Genomic DNA, 23,029 nt, shown 5'->3' with positions numbered 1-23,029 from the left:
GAGTGACCTATTCAATTTTGTTTGCAATTAAAAAAAAACGGAGAAGGTCTATTTTATGTACATTTTGTACTACTCAAATAAACAAAGAAATACCATATTCTGCTACTCAAACAAACGACGGAATAAGCTCAGAATTTCTATACCTTTTTGTGTTTGGAGGTCGTAAAAGAGAACGAGTTCACCCCCTTAAAATGATGTGTTCAAATAGGGTTGGAAGGGTGGAAAAAGTCTTATGTATCTGCTGTGTGTTCACCTCTGCTATGTTTCGTAGTCTCTGTCATGTTGAAATAGGGGTTGAAAAATATGCTCATAAAAGAGAACGAATACACCCTTGTTGTGTTATGTACTCTTATGTGTTATCTAATCTTCACTATGTTTCGTATTCACTGTCATGTTAAAATAGGGGTTGGAAAATAAGCCATGTTCTTTTATTAGCTGTGCTATGTATTATCTGCTCTGATGTGTGTTACGTACTCTTATGTGTTATCTTCTCTTTTATGCGTTCGTAATCTTATGTGTTATCTCCTATGTTAAAATAAGGGTTGAAAAAAGGGAATGAGTTCACCCCTAAAATGGAGGTCGTAAAAGAGAATGAATACACCCCTTCTATGTTTCATATTCTTATCTGATATCTGTTCTGCTGTGTGTTACGTAGTGTTATGTGTTATCTGTTCTTCTATGTGTTCGTAATTTCTGCTATATTAAAATAAGGGCTCATAAAAGGGAATGAGTTCACCCCCTAAAATGGAGGTCGTAAAAGAGAACGAGGTCACCCCCTTAAAAGTGCTCATAAAAGGGAACGAATTCACCCCTAAAATGGAGGTCGTAAAAGGCCGTGGTCTCACGGTGCAAGGTGGTCATTTTCTCAGTGGCTTGTGAGTTGTCCTAGGTTGAGCCAGGTCTGAGCCAGGTCTGTTCCAGATCGATCCATTTTCTACTACTGATGATAATTATACTCATGAGCATTCTGATAATTTACCAGTGCTATTATCGAACGACTTTAAACAATAGCAATATTATTTCAACATAATATTTTCGCGCTTTCTTTATCCCATGGAACATATTGTAAATTGTTTATATTAGTCCATGCCCATTAGAATATTTACAAGAATTGACTGAAGTGTTTGGAGCACATGAGTTAACATTTAGACCAACAAATAAACAGATGTGGTCCTACAGTATGATAACAAACTAGTTGCAGGCGGACACCTCTCTATAGCGGACAATTTTTGATTCCCCACGGCTGTCCGCTTTAGAGAGGTTTCACTGTATAACAATCTCAGATCGCTTCCTTTCTTCCTCCCCAATTTCTCGGGCAGTGTGATCGGCGAGTGTCATCGTTCATTTATGACAGGCTAACATGGTCATAAGTGTCGAAAGCACAGAACTCTTTCAGTTGCTAATCCTAATCCTAAGCATCGAATATGCGTTCTTTTCGTAAATATGCGAACAAGCTACGGGAAGATATGAACTAACGAATTGCAGATATTCTGTCCACTTCTTTATCTGAATGGCGTGGTGTTGCGCTTACCATTTTCTTCTTCCTCCGACCCGCATATATATATATATATGAAAATGAAATGAAATCTTTAAGTTTTACGTCCCACGATTATGCCGGTTAGGCTAAAGGAGACGGTGATAATGACAGATGAGTGAAATGAAGAAAGTGGGAGGAAACGGGAGAACCCCGAGAAAACCCACGAGCACGGTGTTTGTCCACCACAAAGTCCACACGGCGCGAGCTGGGATCGAACCAGGGACCCCAAGCACCGGAGGTGAACGCTCTACCACTGAGCCACTGCGCCCCCATATATATATATATATATATATATATATATATATATATATATATATATATAGAGAGAGAGAGAGAGAGAGAGAGAGAGAGAGAGAGTGGCAAAAGGTCGCTTTTAAAAGATATACACGGTGTTTCAAACCAACACTGACAACATTTGGGAGGTGATTCCTGACAACAAGATAAGATAAAAAGTGTAGACCAACCTGGGTGCAGAAATCCGTCATTTCGGACTTATAGGCTGCCGAAAACATGAAAAAATGAACTTTAAAGGTCCATACCTCAAATATCATAGGACCTACCGTAGTTAGGTCAAGAGCTCACTTAGGAACTAGTACCTGCCCTATCCAAAAATACGTGTTTCAGCATCCTAAGACACTCGCAAGAATTTTTATAGAGGGAGTTATTGAGTACTTCATATTATATGCCAAACTCCGTCTATAAAAATTATTGCTTGAGTACCTTAGGATGCTGAAATATGTATTTTTGGATAGTGCATATGTTAATTCCTAAGTGAAGTCTTGACCCGACTGCGGTAGATCCCATAGTTTCGGAACTATGGAACTTTAAAGTTCATTTTTTCATGTTTTCGGCAGCCTCACCCAGGTTGGTTTATATTTTTTGTCTTATCTTGGTGTCAGGAATCGCCTCCCAAACGTTGTCGGTGTTGTTTTGAAACACCTTGTATATACGTATACACTATACACTATATATATTGGGGAAAGCTACTTTATGCCCACCCTGTAAATCATTAAAATGACATACAAAGGTGCGTACGCACTTGTAACATTTTGCCCGAACAGAACAACGAACATGTTCTGTGCGGTGTCACGATGTTACGGCAATCCATCAGCCCACACTGTAATACACATGAACATACGATGTTTTCCATAGTCGAGTCAGTAGGAGACAATGTCTGCCTCTGTGCAGTTGGCTGCTGCTAGCTACATTTTTATTAACCTCGCACACACACACACACACACACACACACACAAAAAAAATGGAGAAAAGCACCACCGCGATGGTCGATAAAGCAAATGTTTGCGAATCGACCTATCTACAGTGGTTCGTTTATTATCGGTTTCAGTTTTCTGTTTATAACACTCGATCAACTCAATATTGCTGCTTCTCGCGACCACTCCATGGCTTGACACTGAAAAGACTGTCTGTGCGGGTTGATGTGCGCGCACAATTTACGGAGGGCGTCCACAATAGCACATGTTACAGCACGTAACATTCCTTTGATGTGTCGAGGAAACACCGACTCCCCTCGGAAGACATTCGGAACGTAACATCGTAACAAAATTTGTTACGTTGTTCTGTGCGGAGAGCCACTAATTGACCGAACATGTTACGCGCACATGTAATGTTCGTTGTTCTGTGCGGCAAAATCTGAGAAGTGCGTACGCACCTTAATAACCCTTCACAGAGGAAGTCGACTTTTGTCGACAGAACCAAATTTCCTTAACATGCGAATGTCGACTATAGTCGACGTGTTAAAATTTGTTTGTCCGTATCTTGGCTTTGTCGAGAGTAGTCGCCAAAGTTGTACCGTTCATTTTTGTTTGTGTTCTATTGTTTTCGATAAACAATAGAAATCACACAGAAAACCTTTGGCGACTACAATCGACAACACCAAGATACAGACAAATTTTAACACGTCTACTATAATCGACATTCGCAGGTTAGGGAATTTTTTTTCCGTCGCCTTCCACAGTGAAAGGGTTAAGACGTCTCGACGTAATGCGATACATTTCATTTTTAGCATGAAGTTTAAAGCCGTTTTGAGATATACTATACCAATCAAGGCCAGCGTCAAGATTCAAACTCACTGGACGACACTTAGGTATTACAACCTTAGTGAGTGGTCAAGTTAAACAAGACCGAAAAAAAAAAAACATATTTATTTTGCTTTTATCATTTCATGATTATCTGCTCTCTTACTCCTTGCACACGTACTAGCAACACAGCTTTATAAGACAAAGTAATGTGAGGAAACACTGTAGTAAATAATAATAATAATAATAATAATAATAATAATAATAATAATAATAATAATAATAATAATAATAAACAAGTCCATTTGCGGGCATTTACCCTTGAAAAGGCACTCAACCGAAACTCCTGAGCGAAAGCTATTACTTCCAGTCGGTAAATTTTTTAAGCAGCGTGGAATCGCACATTAAGCACCTTATAAAACACCAGTATTGAAGCAAGTGAAAGTGATTATGATCGTTCTAAATTGTTTACGAAAATTATGAAACAAAAAAAGAAATTCATGCATTTAACCTACTTTTTGGTATACCGTAAATAATTTCCTTTCTTGATGTTTTTTTTTTTTTTCCTTTCCTTTAATGTCTCACTTGACAGGATGATAAAGCGCTAAAGTTTTCTGCTATGTGAGCACTGCGTGAGATGTAAAATATATTATTTCCTTCTTCAATATGTAATATGTTAAGGTCATTTTAGTTAGAAAATGAAAATGACACAAGCCTTGGAAACCTAAACTCGAATTGGTTGGTGCGAAGCAAGATTAAAAAACAAAAACAAAAAAACGCATCTCTTAATTACTTGTTATTATTAGTGAATATGACAGGGAGGCGCGAGAATTTCCAAAAATGAAAAATACACCATTTAATAAATCTCATCAGTAGAACAAAATGATTTGAATGAGTGTAATTGATCCACAGTAGTTTTCAAGAAAATCAAGTTATTATTATTATTATTATTATTATTATTATTATTATTATTATTATTATTATTATTATTATTATTATTATTATTATTATTATTATGATGTAAACTATAGCTTGATGCTGTATGCTATATTGGCCTACAACCAGGGATAAAAGTGGATCTGAAAAGCTACACTGAGAAAAAAAAATTGTAGGTGGCGTACTTAAAAAGGTAAGTTACATGCGTAATTCCTGTAGTTTTTGGACTTAACGTACAGCAGACGTATAACTGAAAGCGCATGTTTTACAATATTTTCCGTATAAGTGTTAGATCTGTATACGTACTTTTCGTATGAAACAATATCGGCGGTCAGGATCTCACATACAAATGGACGTATTATAACATATAGCTGAGGAGTGTAACATAAGTATATGCATGTGATATACAGAAAACTGTTAGGTGTCAGACATCCTGCAACGGCATGATGTAATATCTAAAGGCAATGCGTATGAATCATATGGATAAGATATGCTCCATACTGATTTCTGTAGTAAGCAAGAGGATTCCGTATATTTGTACAATGCACCACTGTCCGGAGAACGGATTTTTCTCAGTGTATGGGGACGCATTACGTCATGCCTCCTCCCGTGCCTATCATTGTTCATTGTATATTTTTAGCAAGTGGAGGACGCCATAGATAATTTTTGAAAGTGAGGCAATGGCGTCGTCCCGCGTTCCCTCTCACTTTTACCCCAACCCACAACTACGAGATTGGGCGATTTTTTTAGGTTCCCCACTACCAAAATTTTATATTAGGCAACATACTGCTTTCTGGGCTATTTTTAATTACCTGCAGGCAGTGGCGGATCTAGAAGATAAACACTGGGGGCGGGGGAAAGCCAGAACCCAGACTATGATAGGTATATGATGTGTTTACAAGTTTCCATAACTCCTTCAGAATTTTCCAATGTAACTCTCTCCCGATGAATATTATGGGTAGGTTGGACGTTGACATTGTGGACCTCCAAGTATTGTTTTTCACATTGCATAAAAAAAAATGCAACTGAAATTATATCTAGTGTCTTTTTTAAAAAAAGTTTTTCCAATAAAGAATAGAAAGCATCGCTTAGTATAAACTTCGTCTATGTTACTCAAAACATTGTGGGGCTTTTCGCCCCTAGGCCCCGGACCCCGCCATTGTCTGCAGGGTATAACTTTTAAGATTGTTGTACTTTCTTATTTTCATAATATTTTAAATCACACGTTATTAGTTTTATATGATACAAAAAACTTTTGTTTGTTGAGTATTCATTTGACAATATTCGTTAGTTTCACTAAAACTAGCATGTTTGATACTAGTTCAATTCTTTCTTTTAGTACTTTTTAATCTCCAGATATGACAACACTGGACTCGTTGATTTTGTTCTGGGGTTAGTATCACTGACTGCGTTGCTGTCTTTAATATCTCGGCCTAATAGTTGTACGGAACTGTTTAAACGTGAACATTGCAAATTTAATTGTAATACTGTATTATCCATATTAACATACTAAGTAAGTGGAGTTACAATTAAAACTTCCAAAATTCATGGCTACCAGATAAAGAATTTAGCAAATAAATTAAAGAAATGAGGAATAACACTGAGAAAGAAAGTGTATTTCAGAGCCCACAAAACTGCCTTAAGTAAACATGAGTCCTTGGGAATCAGGAAGATCTCCCATTTTATATTATTACCATCTACCCAGCTCACTGCACACTGCTGTTCTACTGCTTCTGACATAAATAAAACACCACCGTCAACAGTAGCCTACGAAACTACTGTCACCGCCTAACCGTTGCCAACCCAGACAGCTGATGTATTTCCAACTCCATATGCTTTTATTAGATCGATAAGACTATATATATGACATAAGAATATATATTAAAATATACTGCGTATATGATTAGTACAAGTGTAGATACTTGCAAAATAATTCATCTTTATGCTTGGTCGCTCAGATCTGCTACTTTTGGAGCACAACCTCGTTACTTTTTAATCTTCAGATCCAGCAACACTGGCTGTACGGTAACTTATGCCAGTAATGCTCAACGTGGGCAGCAACACTGAGCCACACATAACACATGTACTCCTACCACTGATCCAAATCTTAACAGTAACGGAACGCATATATTGGGGGTACCGCTGTAGCTCAGTGGCAGAGCACTCATCTCTGGCGTATGGGGTCTTTGATTTGATCTCAGCTCCCTCGAAATAGGCTTTAAGCTGAGCAAACGTCATGTAGGTATGCAGGAGTAAAAGTGGATCTGAAAAGATAGAAGACCGGTAGGTAGCGGCATGACGTCACGCCGTTCCCCCTGCCTATCTTTGCTCATTATAATTTATTAGGAATTGGGAGGACGCCATATATATTTTTTCGAGGTGGGGGACGGCGTCCTCCCGCGTTCCTCCTCACTTTTATCCCTGTAAGTATGTTTTCTCGGATCTCTTCCCGTTTCTTTCTTCTTTCGTCAACCCACCATTATCATTCATTTCCTCATCATTCGTTTTTCCCAGACTCGATTCATAATCGTGGGACGTTAAACTAAAAACAAAGAGTAATGCTTATACTGCTTGTTAATAAGAAGTATCGTACAACCAATAAAACTTTTGGATCTATTTAAACGATTGAACTATTTAGCTCCTATCTTCAAACATGCTACATCGCAATTTATATATTCTGTTTTTAACATTGTTAACACGGACATACACGTATAATTATCTACATTACTTCTCTCAGAAGTATACACTTATCTAAACAAAAACATCAGTGGTACATAAAGTGCAGCCAAGTTCATCAGCCTGAAAAGGTGTTGAGATGTAAAATGGATGAGCCTAGTTCCTTGGCCGAGGTGTCTAAGAAATTTGAATACACCAAGATGTATGTTACTAGCGTCACCGCAAGGATATTCCAGCCTTAAAACTGGTGATGGGCCCGAAAACCTACCCCACGCCTACCAGCACCATCCCTAAGGCTCTTCAATTTAATATTTCTTCACACCTCGTGAAGATTCCCTTGTCTGGATTTCGAACAACCAATCTTACTGCACTACAAATATATACGCGTCTTGGACCACTCGCGAAGTTGATTCCTAAGGCAGGTGGCAGTCCCAAAACAACTACCACCATCTCGTTTCGTCTCATTTCATCTCAAGAGCAACAGTACCAGCTATATTCGTTTCTCAGTTCAAAGAAGGATAATAATCATTTTTAAAAACGTAATTACCTTAAATACTTAGAATAGACTAGATTATATCCTAAAGTAAAGAGTGTTTGCAAAGAATTTCTCATTATTTAGTAGTATAATATTGTCTTTAAGTTGTAACGTCATATTCTTTTATGACTAATGTTCAAAATCAATATGGTATTTAGAAGCAGAGGACGAATTGCCAAAGTTCACTCTACCTGGTTTAGCTACAGGATTGGCCCTCCATCAAAATACTTTTCCCAAAAATAGGAACTTGTGTCTTTATTATCTTGGCTCACCCGATAACAATCCCTGATTGGGTGCAAACTACTCGTACATTATAATATAGTGTTTTATATAACTTACAAACAATTTTCGGAATATTTTCGAAACTATTACATGATCTCACTCTCTTTTTTCTCTGCGAAGTGGCCAGAACATATAGTTTCTGTGCAAAGGGGTCTCGAATTTCATTCTTTTGGCAGCTTAATCTTTTGATAAAGACCCAATGTGAGAAGGAACGCGAGGACCCCGGGAAAACTCACGGGCATGATGTTGTATACCACAACCTCACGTGGCCGGAAATTGAACTGCGGGCTTGTCGCGCAATAAGTGAGAGTTCTATCCAAGGATGTTACAAAATAGATGATCTGCCCATATGTATCTTCAGCCTGTTAAATCAATGAAGCCAAAAAACAACCGAGCATCGGCATGTCTCATAGGCTTCTCTCGTTTACGAAATCGTCTGATTGACTACCTTCATTTCAGCCATGATTGTTGGCTCAAAACATTGCGATATTATTGGCCGGAGTGGGCAGAGTAGGGGTGGCGAAACTGTGACGTATGGTTTCAAGATTTTGTGGTAAGGGCAGATCCTCTATTTTATAAGACCCTTGGTTCTATCACTCAGTCACTCTTTCCTATATTACTGTTTGCGGTTGTAACTTACTTCTATGTCTTCCTTCAGTTGACTTTGGTAGATCTTGAGTTTCCTTATCTTCCCCTTCCATCTATAGTTGGCCTAATGGAAATAAAAATATTTTTTTAATTCTGTCGATAAGTGTGGTTTTACTGAAAGAAGTTGAGTTTGTACCTACAAGTAAGGTTTTTCCATTGTCACACTCCGATTTGCTTGAAACTCCTGGAGTAAATAAAGGAATCAAAAGTAGGACATGCGTGCTTTTATATCGGCCAACGTGGGGGATGAAGGAGGAAAACACTTCCCTAATGTGCAAACATAGACCAATATTACACATTTTAGCAAGGCCATAACTAGCAACACACAATGGGAATTTCCTTAAAACTTCTGAAATGAATGAAGGAATCAAGAGTAGGACATAAGAGTTTTTATATCCTCCAACGTGGGAGACGAAGGGGATAAATATCCCTCTAAAGTGCCCAATGTTCGCAGTTTAGGAGGGTGTTTATCCCCTTCATCCCCCACATTGGTCGATATAAGAAACACGTGATTCCTTTATTCACTCCAGGAGTTTCAAGAAAATTCCCATTGTGCGTTGCGAGTTATGACCTAGCTAAAATGTGTTATATTGTTCTATGTTCACAATTTAGAGGGATGTTTACCTCCCCTTCATCCCTCACGTTGGCCGATATAAAAAAAAAACACGTATGTCCTACTTTTTATTCCCTTATTCACTTCAGGAGTTTCAAGCAAATCGGAATGTGACACTTACAAAACCTTGCTTGTTAGATCAACAACCTCATTCCAAATTTTACTTGCGAGGACAAAAAGACTTCCATGTGTAAGTACATTCTTATGTTTTTCACTGGTATTTTACCATCATATTAATTATTATTTCTATAAATGCAGGGGAGAGGCAAGGTCGCCGATTTCTCTGTAAATTTGGGGGGGGGAGGGCATTCAGATGCAGAAGGTATATATATGAGGAGTTTAAGGCAAATTGCATTCAAGTTATGACAAATAGTGTATATTCATAAATACAATACGGGGGCCCACATGAGCTTTGGGGGGGCCGATTCCCCCTGGATCGGCGTCCTTGGGGAGAGGCAATCTTTTCCCTCTTTTACTCGAAGCCCTAAACGACTTCTCTGACTTACTCATTTTTGAGTAAGAACAGAACTAAAAGTGAATCTTAAAAGGTAGGAGGACGCATAACATCAGGCCGTCCCCCGTGCCTATCTTTGACTATTGCAATTTTTCAGGAAATCGATGAACGCCATAGGTAATTTTTCTGGAAATGGGAAAACGACGTATCAACGCATTCTCCCTCACTTCTACCCCTGAGTACTCAATATGTTACTTCAAATTAGAGAGTAGCAATGGAGTATTTACGATTTTGTTTCGGGGGGCTTTGCTATCTTTATTCCTGGAAATGTGAAAATGCTGCAAAATATTTCATTTACTTTGAAATACTAAATAAAAAATAGGAGCGGGGGGCTTAAATACGCACGACAGCCCCCTTAAATACACCACTGGAGAGTAGAGAGTTTTTTTGTTTTTTTTTTTTCAGTTTCCTTTGCTGAGAAGGATCTGAATTTGGACTATATGTTAGGATATAGTATTTAACAAAACTGAATTTAAAGTAACGGAACTTCCAATGAAACAATGATTGAAGAGAGGCAATCAGATGAAATATTTCAAGTGCTCCTTGACCTTCGATTCAGTCTGGGTGTGAAGAGTGTGAAACGATGCTTCATTGTTTTCCATCCATTTGGTTATAACACAAACTTATTCCCTTCGTGTCGTTTCTTTTCTCAAGGTTTCTTTTCTTTCTTCTTTAGAATCACTATCTTCTTTGTCTAACCATGATTTTGCATGTTTGTATTTCCTCTTCTTCTGCATGGTTCCTTTTCGCGTTTTGATTCAAGAGTATTAAGGACAAACACAAAACACATTGCAAGCTTTTCTTCTTCTTCTTCTTCTTCTTCTTCTTCTTCTTTTCCTGAATTAAGGTGAGTACTATGAACAAAACCAGGCGCGGCGATTAGGGCAGCAAGAGGGGGCAGTTGCCCTCCCACGTTTTTGAAGCGACCCCTTAATATATATAGTTTCATTTGGAAATATAAAGTTTTTGTATGTATTATTGGCTCATACAAAAAAATGGTACCATATACTATTTGCCGTTGCGTGAGTATGTATTGGTTATTTATCTTCCCGTGGAGTTAAGAAAGCTACAGGAATTGCGTTTTAATTGCAATTCAAAGCAATTTTATATTGGAATTGTGTATTTCTTTAAATGTTGTAGCATATGTTTGTAGTATTTACTGTCTTCCATTTTCTAAGGGTAATGTATATTTAATGCCACGTGTTTAATTAAAAATATAAGTTGTTCATTAATCCCATATTTCAATATAACTTCTTCAAAACAAGCCTCATTATTCATTACTATGATTAATATTATCCTTTCTATTTATTTGTTTTGCACATTTGTTATTAAATAATCTGATCACGCAATTTTACAAGCAGAATTCATGTTCATGAGCATGAGCAAGGATGTTCATGAGAAGGAATCAAATCTCTTCTTACACCTTCGTTGTTTAAGAGTATAAAGGGCTAGTATCTACTTGCGTTGCTCTTGTCAATTTACTTAATAAAATACGAAATACGATATAAGGTATTTTAACTGAAAAAGATAGCATCCTATTAGTTATACAACCTTTCATCAAACGAGTTAGAAACAACGAGAAAAACTAACATTAATATGCTGATATTCAGATCATGTCTTTGCCCTCCCACTTTTAACGTCCAATCGCCGCCACTGAACGAAACCATATGGTCAACGTTGAGTCTAGCGAAAGAAATTATCACGTGGTAGCGCAAGCCTTTAGCACGTTATTTGTGTATTTAAATATGCATTATGAATTACTCTTGCATATTACATATGCAAGCCAGCAAAAGCATTTCTTCTGGGTGTAATCATTTAAAAAAAAATAGAGATAGAAGTGTCATTTCAAGTTTTGCTTGGGAGTGAGGTAAGACAAAGTGGTGCTATTCAGCCGGTTCACCTGAAACTGTCTCTACAGGTCTGGTCTAGATGCAGTACTTACAATAATAATAATAATAATAATAATAATAATAATAATAATAATAATAATAATAATAATAATAATAATAATAATAATAATAATTCTCTAGTATCATTTATGAATTTTGTAAATTTTCGTATGATGACCCGCTTTTCTAGTCTGAATATCTTGGATTCCTATACGTACACATAGTAGTGCTTCTTTCTTGTTATTAAATTATTTGATACATCACTAATATTTTATATAATAATTATATTTACTTTTTACTTTGTATTACATACATTATATACTAATTTTCTGTGGCGGCTTTGAGGGAAGTCGCATTGGTAAGAGTTTTAAATTTTATGGCTACATGCTACAGGAAGAAAGCTCACCTAATGTACTAATACGTGTATACATCTTTCTGAAGCTGTATAAAGTTTTCTTCCCTTAGCTTGAAGCGAGAAAAAATAGAGATACAGTGCCTCAGTGGTAGAGCGCTTATCTCTGGTACATGAGATCTCTGGTTCGGTCCCTGGTCAAGAAAACTTGTGGTGGACAACATCGTGTCCATGGGTTATCTCGGGTTACTCTTGTTTCCTCCACATTCTCATTCCACCATATTCCATCATCATTCACTAGTCTTAATCATCGTCTCCCTTAGCCTAAAAGTCATAATTGAGGGACGTCTCCCTTAGCCTAAAAGTCATAATTGAGGGACGTCTCCCTTAGCCTAAAAGTCATAATTGAGGGACGTCTCCCTTAGCCTAAAAGTCATAATTGAGGGACGTCTCCCTTAGCCTAAAAGCCATAATTGAGGGACGTCTCCCTTAGCCTAAAAGTCATAATTGAGGGACGTCTCCCTTAGCCTAAAAGTCATAATTGAGGGACGTCTCCCTTAGCCTAGAAGTCATAATTGAGGGGCGTCTCTCTTAGCCTAAAAGTAATAATTGAAGGACGTCTCTCTTAGCCTAAAAGTCATAATTGAGGGACGTCTCCCTTAGCCTAAAAGTCATAATTGAGGGACGTCTCCCTTAGCCTAAAAGTCATAATTGAGGGACGTCTCCCTTAGCCTAAAAGCCATAATTGAGGGACGTCTCCCTTAGCCTAGAAGTCATAATTGAGGGGCGTTTCCCTTAGCCTAAAAGTCATAATTGAGGGACGTGAAACTGAAATATTTTGTTTATTTCATTTTTTGAAACGATAAAATTTAAATTTTTACTGATATAAACTTTTCTCAAAAGCTATCACTTACTAAATTAGTATTTAGACGTATTTGGCTACCATATTCGCAGAAAATTAAAGAAATTAACCAGTTCTCCATGTAGTCATCATACAATAAGACAGTAAAACATTTTTCCGCTTTCCTAATGAATATAAAGAATTATATAGAGTACGTGTAAACAATCAATATTCATCAGACATAATGGGCCTTATGCAGAGTCGTTTTGACGTCTGATTAACACCTTACTACGGGGTTGACTAACGGATGATTATCAAAATTGTATTCAAAGTCTCTGAATAGGACGTAGTATTGGACGAAGTTAATTACATGTGAGTAACTAATCTAGAACAGACTAATCTTTTACCCACGGTTTAGCGTGCGACACAACATTTCGTATTTCGTAATTCATGTATTTTCATTTTTACAGACTACGCATGCGCTCATCTACTTTTCCGTAGTTGCCATATTTATTTTACTCACCTATGCATTGGTGTTCTATAAGTTAATCATACCCAAATCATCATTTTAGTTGTACTCAAAGTAGACTCCGAATACCAAAAAGTGCACGTTCCTTAGTAAAGAGTTAGTATGCTTACCAACTAGTCTCTGACTAACCTTCGATTAACGAATTCTCTCTGAATACCGCCTAATTAGTTTTAAACTTTCACTTTCTTTCCTTACTCTAAACTTCGTCGGGATCAGTGGCGTAACTTAACCCCTGCATACCCTGCGTTGTGTGCAGGCCCTGAGGTTAGAGAGCTCTGAAATTTAAATAGTGTAAGGGACTCATTATAACTTTTTAAGGGAAGGGGGCAAATAATATACATTATGTTAGTGGCACTAACATACCTTTAGAAAATAACACTTTCAAAGCAAAATACACTATTGTTTTGCATCTCTTTATTGCATACTTTATTTTGATTATTTTATAAAATACAATACCAAAGTTCTTATTTAATGAAAGATTAGAAGATTAGAAAAGTAATCAGAGTCAATAATAATTCTTCTGTTTTATAGTTGTTAATGATGTGTAATACTGAATTAGCTCCAATTTGGAAGAATAGGTCACAAGCAACTATGTAGAAGAATGTATATAGACTTTGCAACTATAGGATATTACTGGTCGTTACTTTCTTTAACCATAGAATCCACCATATCCATAGCCGAGACCGTAGCCGAGACCATAGCCATAGAAAGGATAACCTACAGAAAGAAAGAAACGAAAGTTAATTCAAATAAATCAAACATCAAACTTTTCCAGATACATATAATGCAATATACAGAAACAGAAGTGAAATGATTTGAACTTATACGTCAGTGTACAGACGCATGGAATGTAGGTCAATATATCCAAGAGGTAAAACCGTACATTAAAATGTGACGATTAGAATGTGAGCAGAAAATATGACTCAGTGACAGCTATATTGTATGCAATAATTCAGTTAATTTATTACTCTAACATAAACTAAATGTAGGCTGATTATTAACTATCAACATTTCGGAGATAATTTATTTTATTTTCTTTCTCTCCTTTTTGTAACATCAAGAATGAATTTATTACCTAGAAGTATTTCTATTTCAAGTGTGCCTTCGGAAAATATGTGAAACATAGTTCGGATCCACCCTTGCCGCCCTCTTACAGAGGAAACCTCACTTTTACTTTGAGGAAATAATTCTGTCCTCATCCAATTATTGAAGGATCTCGGCAACAGGAACTTGTCCCTTGGTTTTCGAGGGAGGTACGTAGGGATGCGCACGAAACGAGTCGAGACAGAATTTTACTGACAAAATTTGAGTCGAGACACAGCTCTTCCAATGCAGAATCGTACAATTTTCGAGTCGAGACATGATTTTTGCAGCATATTTTCGAGACGAAACAGCCTCAAATCTTGCCTCGTGCGCATTCCTAAAAGTAGGGAACACGCACATCTTCAGCAGCAGGGTCACACTTGAAATAGAAAGGCTTTCATTGATAGTAATAAAGCAAAGACGATTTCTCTTAATGTGTAACAATAGATATTTAACATCAGATAACCTATAGTTCATTTAATGTCTTAATAATCTTTCCAGTATATCTTACTGAAATGTTAACAAAATCGGTTGAAAATTTTGAAGAAAGCAGTGTCAAATAACGTTATCATCTATTGAGTGCATTGGAAACTTTACTTATCTATCGTAACATTTTGTACACAATTTAATTATGTTATAAATAAAAGCTAATTTAATTCTAAGTTAAAATCAAAGTCTTTCATATTTCAATTTTCTTAAAGATAGTGTTACTGTACACTCGGTCGAAAAGGTGCAAGAGATTGTTTTGTTTTCAGGAAAGGCATCCAGAATGAAGTTTTCCTGGATTTTCCTTATTCACACCAAGCAAATGTCGGTGTGGTACCAAATATCGATAATGTACAAAAATATGTACAAATAAAAGAAAATAATTAAAGGCAGTGGTGCTTGTCAACAAACTTAGTTGTTCATTTTCTAGCTTTGCTTCCATTGACATGCTAAGGCAGCGTTTCCCAACCGGTGTGCCGCGGCACACTGGTGTGCCGCGAATGGGCCGCTGGTGTGCCACGAGGAAATGAAAACAAAATTATTAATTATTAGGAACCTAATTGCAAGACAAAAAATATGTGTATTTAAATTTCACATTACTATGAACCTCTACAATGAAAAAATACTGTAATTGTAATATATTATTGTACATACATTACTACTACATAGATTGTATTTCGAAAACAGAATGTTATTAATATTTAAAATTGTGACCATGTTAATAAATTATAAGTTTCACACTGTGTTACTTATCTGTTCATTTTTAATGTTGAAAAAAGTATTAATTATCATTGTTATGACTGTTTCTTTATTGTTACAGATTATTTCGTAATTTAAAATTTTAAAATCTCATTCTATCCTTCCGACAAAGCAAACACTCATACAAATTACCGCAATTATGTTTTAAAAGTACAAGAGATTTGTTTGTTCGTTCGTAATTTAGTTATCTTCCTTGTGAAAGGTTGGATACATTCTTCGAAAAAGAAAGTGTATTTTTTTGAAAGACTGAGTTCTATATTTCATTGGAATTGTTTTCTATTTTTTAATTTGAATGAAAAATAAGTATGATGATTTACGATGAGGAAAACCAGTGATCGAGCTTTCTTCTTTGTGAGAAGGAGGTCAGTAATGAAAGAAAACAAATACGACGGTATTTTCTATTTACAAATAATAATAATAATAATAATAATAATAATAATAATAATAATAATAATAATAATAATAATAATAATAATAATAATAATACCTATGAGTGTGCCGCGAGAATTCAAGTTAGACCCGTAGTGTGCCGCAAGTTGAAAAAGGTTGGGAAACGCTGTGCTAAGGTAAGGAAAATAAATAATATATGCATTTAAAATATGTCAAAGAACAAGTAACTGAAGGACAAGTATTCTAAAGTAATGGTTACTACGGATGATTCCATTCCGGGACCAAGTACCTGGGGAAAACCTATATATCGTCTGAAAGCTCCTGCCATAAGAGGAACGAAACCGTTTTCAAATCACGGACAAACCTGCAACCTGACCGTATAATGGGTCAATTTGTTGGTGTTTGTGACTCTATGTATGGCACATTCAACAAAAGTAAAAATGAATGTTACGATGCATCATGCGTAAGCACCTGAGCTTGTCATGTTCCTTTTTGGTTCATTGCTAGAACGTGATTCGGGAAAGAGTTTGATATGTGCACTCTTTGCACCCAGACATACCCATTTCGTCAGTGCTGCCAACGAATTGTAAATACAATGTAGCAGATGGTTTCTGTACCACTGGAAGCATATCCATGAAACGTGGTATAAACATCATTCGTCACTAGAGAAAATATATTGTGGACGTATTCCTCTCCCAAGAATCCCAGTTTATCAGTGTTGGCAACCAAGTGTAAAATGAGAAATTCTAAAACAGGTTCCATAAGATGAAAAGTTTCCAAGCTTGACAGGAACATCGCATGACACTAAAGCAAAAAGACGTTGAGTGTGACCATCTCCCAACCATTCTAGGTTGTCAGTATTGCCAACAAGTGTTAACATCATAATCTTGAAAATGGCGTGCGTGCATTGAACGAATATATAACGAATGTGACAGAGCATCATTGGACAATGGAAAACAGTGTGAGTGTCCCCGTCTCCCAAGCAACCCAGTGTGGGAGCGTTGCCAACCAATCCCAACATTCAGGATTTTCGCATGAAGTCTACAACATTCATGGACATAATTAGACTGTGGCCCATACTAGGTTTGTAGTATGTTAGTGCGAACCCAAAAGCACCGATGTTGTCAGTTACGTTCGCCAATACGGTAAACTTCATGCGAAAATCTTGAATGTTCGCATTGGTTGGTAACACTGTGACTTTCGGTTGCTTGGGAGACGGGGACATCTGGAGACTTGTACTGTACAGGCAGAAGCTTGTACTTTAATTAATAATGACGAAAAATACAGGAATCGTTCACAACTTGAGTATGGTGAAAATGAACCCCTTTGGAAGTTGTGGAGAAAAGAGTCATAGTCACTTAAAATTGAGTTGATGTAATATAAAACTTACCCCAGAGACCATAAAGACCATATCCAAGACCAAAAGCATTGGAAGTCTTCAGCTTTTCATCCTTTTGCTCACCTGGCATAGCCATCACACAGCAGGCTACTAAAGCAAGGAAAACGAAGACCTACAAATATCAGAATGGTAGAATGCATAAGTATATAATTATGTATGTATTCTTTTTAATTATTATTATTATGAAATGAAAGTCTACTCAAAGCAGAATAACCGCAAATTTTCTACTTATTCTTCGTTGAAGTTTCTTCGTTACTATCCCCCTTTTCAGCTCCGCGGCTATATGAGATCTAGACCTACAGATTAAGGTGGAATCCAAACCACTGTAGAAGTTCCCTCCTGCCTATGTGGATTACATACGCACGCTTTACGTGAGGGATTCGGGCTCGAATCGCGACGGGGGCTCATGTGGTTTGCAGGCCCGTAGCCAGCTCCAAACTTTAGGGGGGGGGGAGCGGTCGAAGTTAGGGGAGGCCCGATCCAACCACATTATAGTTCATCACGATATTATAGTTCACTTTTAAGCCTACCGTGAAAATTTTAGGAGGGACCAGAAAAAATTTAGGGGGGCTCGGTTCCCCCTAGACCATCCCCTGATACGGCCTGGTGGTTTGTATCCCACGTTAAGTTATAGGTTCAGGTCTTATATAGCCTCCTAAAGGGGATGATAAACTCAAATCCAATCCAATCCAATCCGAGTTGAGTTGAGTTGATTTTAGCGTCCCTTTCAGCAGCGAGGCTATATGAGACGTGGACCTACTGATTAACGTGGAATCCGAACCACATGAGCTCCCGCCGGGAATCGAACGCGGGTCTCCCACGCCAAAGGCGCGTACGCTAACCGCTTAGCCACGAGAGAGCTCCCAATCAAATCCGAATCACTGAAATGCGTTCATTTAGTAATGCTCTCCGAATCGGAATTGAACCCGTGACCACGGGTACTGAAAGCCTATGCGCTAACCACTAGGCTAGTGACGAGAGCATAAATGTTCTTATTTCTTAAAGCTTAAAACCCTAAATGAATCAGAAAATAAATAATTTAATACAAAATCTAATTTCACAAAGGATTGACTGTAACCCAATCATGTTAGGCACTAATAAGGATTTTTACAATGAGTGCATTGTTCGTCTGTAGTTTATGTTACATTGTAATAGAGAATATCACGTCTGATGTCGTTTCTCCTATCAGATCGAGCACGGTGGCTCAATGGTAAAGCGCTTATCTCTGGTGTGTGGGGCCCCTGTTCGATCCCCGGCCAAGAACGTTTATGGTGGACAATTCCGTTTAAGTGGGCTCTCTCAAAATACTCCCCTTTCCTCCCACTTCTCATTTTACTGAGTCTTCCATCATAATACACTTGTTTTTATTATCCGTTTCACTTAGCCTAAAGGTCATAAACGTGGGATGTTAAACAAAAATAATTCATTTCATTTTCTCCTTTCAGAAAATATATTGCCTCGAAGTTCTCCAATACGATATTTTTATGACTCATTGAAAACTTCCATAAGATCTACCAGTAAATCCAGAAACTGAGAACCACTATAATTCTGGAGCACTGGTTCTCAACTGGTGTGTCGCGAAATTTTAGAATTTTAAAATCATCCCACATAGCACAAGTACGTCCACGGGATTTCCGAGACTGAGCCCGCAACGGACGACGGGACATCCCGGGATTATCCGAATGTGCTCCCGGGACATCCACAGGATTTCTGCGGGAGATCCAGATGTCCGCTAATATCCCGGGATACTGGATATTCAACGGGACCACGAAGGGATGACTATTGGTTTTACCTCGGACCTCCTGTCCCCATCTGGGACGTCCCGTGGACATCCTACATGGGAATCCTTCAGGACGCCCATGCAGGACGTCCATGGGATGTCTTCTCGTTGTCCCGATAATCCCGGGAACCGAATGGAATGATTGGGATCAAAATGGGACATCCCAGGGACGTAGTGTGCTATGTGGGATAAAGCATTTAATAATAAGTTAAAATCTATTAATTAACACCTCCAGTGGCAGCAACAATATGCAATACGACATAGAGTTACAATTTTATTCAAACTCATTGCATTACACTATTAATAAATAATAATAATAATAATAATAATAATAATAATAATAATAATAATAATAATAATAATAATAATAATAATAATAATAACTCAAAGAAGTGTGTCGAGATATCATAATCATTCAGTAAAATTTGTCTTCAGCCAAAAAAAAAAAAAAAAAATGGTGAAGAATCACAGTACTAGAGTACCACATAGTTTCTTTAATCTCAAAATTAATGAGTTTCCGTTGCGTGCGAGAGAAAATTTTATCTTTAAAAAAGGATTTCTTGGAGTTTATCCTAACATTTAGAGGTAGATGAAGTGAAAAAATTGAGCTTTAAATTTACGGAGAATTAAAATGTTTCTCATGGCATTTGTTCAACAACTACTTAGGATGAACAATTTTATATATTCAATATAATTTTGCAACTTTTCGATATTACATAAAGAAATATTGCAATAGCACATTCGATGAATGTCCATTAGATCTTCCACCAAGAGTCGACCTACATACAGTGGTTCTTAAAAGCAGAAGAGTGAGTATGGTTTCGCGGTTTTTATTGCAGGGATTTTTAATGGGCAGTGACAGTACATATGCATTTCGTGCCTGGGGTGGTTTTTATCATTTCACTTTGACAACACAATTTAGGGGAGAGGAAGATATATATCAAATTGATCAAAATAGCTGATATTAGTGTCGAATCTAAAGTTTTCGGGGTCGCTTAGATGAACAGTGATACTTCTGATTCCGTTTAAATCCAAATTCACTCCAAAATTTGGGGAAGGGTATATATATATATATATATATATATATATATATATATATATATATATATATTTGGTCTAGGAATTAATTCGTGCGGGTGGACAAGAGATGGCGCAACGAACGGAGCGTCCCACAGTTCCGTGTATCCACACATGTGTTGCAAACCCCTGTCATCGCGTATCGTTCGTAGTATAGGGCAGTGGATTAAAGCGTCAACAACACCAGTTTGTAGTTAAGTGAACATGGCGCAATTTGTGCCTGATAAAATGTTTTTGCGGGGTGTCCTGCTGCATTACTTTAACATGCAGAAAAGTGCGACTGAAAGTCATCGTATTTTGGTGGAAGTGTATGGTGACCATGCTCTAGCTGAGCGAACGTGTCAGAAGTGGTTTGCACGGTTTAGAAGTGGTGATTTCGGCTTGGCAGACCAAGAGCGAGCTGGACAGCCAAAAAAATTTCAAGACGAAGAATTGACAGCATTGCTCGAGCAGGATTCGTGTCAAACGCAGGAACAACTTGCAGCAGCATTAGGCGTTGATCAAACAACAGTCTCCAAACGCTTGAAAGCCATGGGAATGATTCAAAAGATGTCACATTGGGTTCCACATGAATTGAAAGACAGAGACGTTGAAAGACGAAAAACCATTTGCGAATTGCTGCTTCAACGACAGAGCAGAAAGGTGTTTCTGCATCGAATTATTACGGGTGATGAGAAGTGGATCCATTACGAGAACCATAAACGAAAAAAGGCCTGGGTGAAACCAGGTGAGCCAGGTCCATCACAACCAAAACGAGATATTCACTGTGCAAAGGTTATGCTGTGCATATGGTGGGATATGAAAGGTGTGGTGTACTATGAGCTGCTGCAACCGGGTGAAACTATGAATGGAGAACGTTATCGACGACAATTAATGCGTTTGAAGCAAGCTCTGGCCAGAACACGACCAGAATTGGAGAACAGACATGATAAACTTATTGTTCAACATGATAACGCTCGCCCACATGTCGCAAAACCGGTCAAAACCTATTTAGAAAATGTCGGATGGGAAGTTTTACCCCACCCGCCGTATTCACCAGACGTTGCTCCTTCGGACTACTACTTGTTCGATTGCATGAACAACGATTTGATTGGACAGCGGTTTACTTCTTCAGAAGATATCGAAACATGGGTCTCTGATTGGATCGCTTCCAAGGATGAGGACTTCTTTCGCCACGGAATCCGTACATTGCCTGACAGATGGGCGAAAGTGGTGGCTAGCGATGGACAATATTTTTCTTAAGGTATTTATGTATTTTGTGTTTGTACTACAGCTTCAATGTGTGCGTACCAACCGCACGAATTAATTCCTAGACCAAATATATATATATATATATATATATATATATATATATATATATATATATATATATATATATGATCAAAAACGGCTTATATTAGTGCCAAATCAATAGTTTTCAGGATCGCTGAGACGAAGAATGACACTTTCGATGCCGTTTAAATCAAAATTCAGCCCCATTTGTACTCCTAACGGGAGATGGTGATATGCACTGGCGCAAATCCCGGGGGAATTAGGGGGACATGTCCTCCCAATATTGGAACTAGAGGGACCCCGCAATAATCCGATTTGGAAAGTGCTTTTTGGGGGATAAGTGTGATTTGTGTCAAACATCCCGTCCCCTCCCAATGTTGAAGACAGATTTGTGCCGATGGTGGCATGTGAAAATAATTGAAAATGGCCTATATTCATGTCTAATTCATAGTTTTTGCGGTCCCTAAGTTGTTTGGTGACAATTTTGGTGTCCTGTATGTCCAAAATTAAACTTATTATCCCCGTGCGAAGAACGGCCATTCTGCTATGGAATAAAGATGACCTACTTAGTTGTAGCATATATTATATTGGAAACGAGATTCAAAATCTCTTTTCTTTTCAGCTCCATTATATCAACTGTCCGTGTAACCTTTTGAAGGATAGAAAATGAAAGCTTTCTACTAGAGTTACGTATGAGACGAAAGTCGAAGCCAAGCCGTCTCATCTTGACAAGGTGTCATAGAAATGATGACTTATCTAGGAAACTGTATATGTGTTTTTGTTGGATGAGCTTCGTCTCGTCTCGAATTGTCGCGATAGTACATTCCTACTTCCACTTTCCTTGTATTCTATTGACATAGTGGCTCCATCTAGCTACATAGTAAATCAGTTTGGCCCTTTTTTAAGATGAACGAACAATACTTACAAGATCTTTGTAAAATCAGCAGTAAAAAAATGTAAATGTAAATAATAAAAATTGTTCCGTTACTTACCTTAGCGAACATTTTTGAAGATTTTTTTTGTTTATTTCAGTTGCGTTGAATTTCGCTGACTGATAACTTGAAACAGATCTGCCAGCTTTTTTATATACACAATTTCATAGTTTCAATTTACCTTGACAAAAAAAGGAAATACAATTATCCTGATTTTCGGTTATCAGTCAAAATCGGCGGAAAAGAATTTTTTTTAAAAAAGCTTTTCTATTCCTTTACTAAAGTAATTTAATTTAATATTTTCAAACACGTGGCAGGAACTTAACGTTGTGAAACCATACCTACCAACATATATTACATTTTAAGATCAGAATTATGGGAAAGTGGTCATTTTGTTTGACATCACGAAATATTACTCATTATGATAATTAATATTTTTCTCTCTTAATTTAATTTTCCTCTG

The 23,029-nt window shown here is 37.4% G+C and overlaps 1 long non-coding RNA gene across 1 annotated transcript; it reads right to left on the bottom strand.

Annotated features, from left to right (window-relative positions):
- Nucleotides 1–13,787: 13,787 nt before the first annotated feature.
- Nucleotides 13,788–22,715, bottom strand: LOC145691610 (uncharacterized). Its single transcript, XR_014132425.1, has 3 exons — nt 22,627–22,715; nt 17,497–17,617; nt 13,788–14,105 (listed from the first exon to the last, which is right to left on the bottom strand). It is a non-coding gene; the product is annotated as an uncharacterized LOC145691610 (long non-coding RNA).
- Nucleotides 22,716–23,029: the final 314 nt, after the last annotated feature.

Source organism: Thermobia domestica, chromosome 8 (genome assembly GCF_964235325.1).
Source record: "Thermobia domestica chromosome 8, izTheDome1.hap1.1, whole genome shotgun sequence".
NCBI lineage: Eukaryota > Metazoa > Arthropoda > Insecta > Zygentoma > Lepismatidae > Thermobia > Thermobia domestica.
The sequence above is the reverse complement of the archived record's forward strand: the minus strand, read 5'-3'. Positions and strand labels throughout refer to the sequence as shown.